Raw genomic sequence first — 1,982 nt, forward strand, 5'->3', positions numbered from 1 at the left:
TTAGCAAATGGCATATGTTATCAGTTCACTCTCTAATAATAGCAAGGTTTTTTTTAACAACTTGTATGTCTGCCTGAATTATTGAAGCCAGAAATATACTGTGACCACTGTATGTTGGCGTTGCATTCTCCCTAGGTCTAGGGGTGGTCTTTGGATATTTAACTAAACATATTTTCATTTCAAGGAATGTTTTTCTTGCTGATCTGGTTGGTGGAAAATGGACACCCCAAAAGACTGTGGCGATCCGTTTTCATGAACATGAGGCATCAGTTCCTGGTATCTTGGCAAAAGTCCAAGATGCTATTGGATCAGAAGATGGTATGATACTGACTGATGGCCAGGGGAATGAAATTCTCGATACAGAGGGAACAAAAGGTAACTGCAAAAGATGAGATTGACACTAAGCTGTTTTAAAAAATCTAAAAAAAACAATGAAAACAACTGTAAGGTCAGAGAAATGTAATACCAGTTGATAAAAAAGTATTATACATCTACACAATATAAATGATTTTTAAAAAATTGTTAAATTAAGGGTTTAATTCACATAAAAATACATTAAAATGACCTGAATTTTTCTGACCTTCAAAAAGTTAAAGAAAAATTATCAGGTTCCGATTGATGAAGCCTTGATAGAGGGCAAAAAGCACATTGAAAGCAGCTTGTTTTGGTGTCTGCATTTTAGTAGTGTTGTTTTCCTATTATACAATTTTCACTTGTTCAATCTTGACATAATTTATCTTTTAAAATATGAATGATTTCCCCAGGGTCAGCTTACTGGAAACAAAATTCTAGGAAGGTTTTTGCTGTGCCTGAACAACAGTTTTTGGATATGAGATCCAAAAGGAGAAGATTAAGGTAAAATAGCAGATATTTGGAGCATGTTAGTTACTAAAATGTAACCAACTTAAATATTTGAAAAACATGGTGTGCTTATTGTAACTTCTTTCCTCAGCCAACGGGATGATGATAGCCAGCTACCAGAGGTCTTTGAGAGAATTGAAGAGGTGGTGTTGGCATCCCAAGAACTGCCAGAGTTTGCACAGGCTATAAGAGGCTTATCTGAGCTGACGTTGACACGCAGCCGTTTTATTACATTCACGGACGAAGAACGTGCATCTATTAAAAATGCATTTGCTTGCATAATTTGCAAAGGTTTGTTAACAAGATAATTGAGTCTCTATAAGATTTGTTGATAGCCAGGATAGTATTTTATGAATTAAACTGTAATACTTTCCTCTCTTCCCTCTGGATTAAGATCCCAGAAATATTATGAAAAAACTAACAAGTAATTTTCTTTATTTTAAATTTCTAGGGCCCATGAATGATCCTGTTTTTGCAGTTTGCTGTCAGAGTCTCATTGCATGCAAAGTGTGCTTTGACCAGTGGCAGAGAAATGCCAACACCTGTGTGATATGCAGAGGAGACAACTCAAGGGAAAACACCTACAGAGTCACAGGAATTGATGGTGCGTTGTCTGCTTTTGGTGATCTTATCAAAGATTAAATACAGTGGGGAAAAAAAGCTGTATACCTGTTACAAGTGTCATACATTAAGAAGTTTCATAATATGGCCCCATACGGCAGCTCTTTATTAGTTACTGGTGTTTATTACATGTTAAGAGTATATATTCTCTTGAATATACATTACAAAAAAAAGTTATTACTGTTCAGTTATTGACTTAAAAGTGAGAAGCACTACAGGCAGCACTTTTTCTGCTTTAATCAGAGTAATTATATACCAAATGTCACTGTTTAAGTGTCAAGTTCAACTTTTGAAGTAAAATGCAGCACTGGATATCACTTTATTAAAGCTTTAATGTGAGTTTTATACCTCAAATTACATCATTGTTTTAATACAATTGATAATGCCTATGTTCAAGACTTGTTTTTGTAAAATTATTGTTCACAGAAATATGTAATAAATGATAGTTTTATGATTAATGTCTTGTTCCTGGTATTCTTAATGAAACCTTCATCTTCATG

General features: G+C 34.3%; 1 long non-coding RNA gene across 1 annotated transcript; it reads left to right on the top strand.

Annotated features, from left to right (window-relative positions):
* The first annotated feature begins 762 nt into the window (after nucleotides 1–762).
* On the top strand, nucleotides 763–1,433 carry LOC132098070 (uncharacterized). The gene is made up of 3 exons (XR_009422830.1): nucleotides 763–855; nucleotides 953–1,152; nucleotides 1,313–1,433. It is a non-coding gene; the product is annotated as an uncharacterized LOC132098070 (long non-coding RNA).
* The last annotated feature ends 549 nt before the right edge of the window (nucleotides 1,434–1,982 follow it).

This window comes from Carassius carassius, chromosome 2 (genome assembly GCF_963082965.1).
Source record: "Carassius carassius chromosome 2, fCarCar2.1, whole genome shotgun sequence".
Lineage (NCBI taxonomy): Eukaryota > Metazoa > Chordata > Actinopteri > Cypriniformes > Cyprinidae > Carassius > Carassius carassius.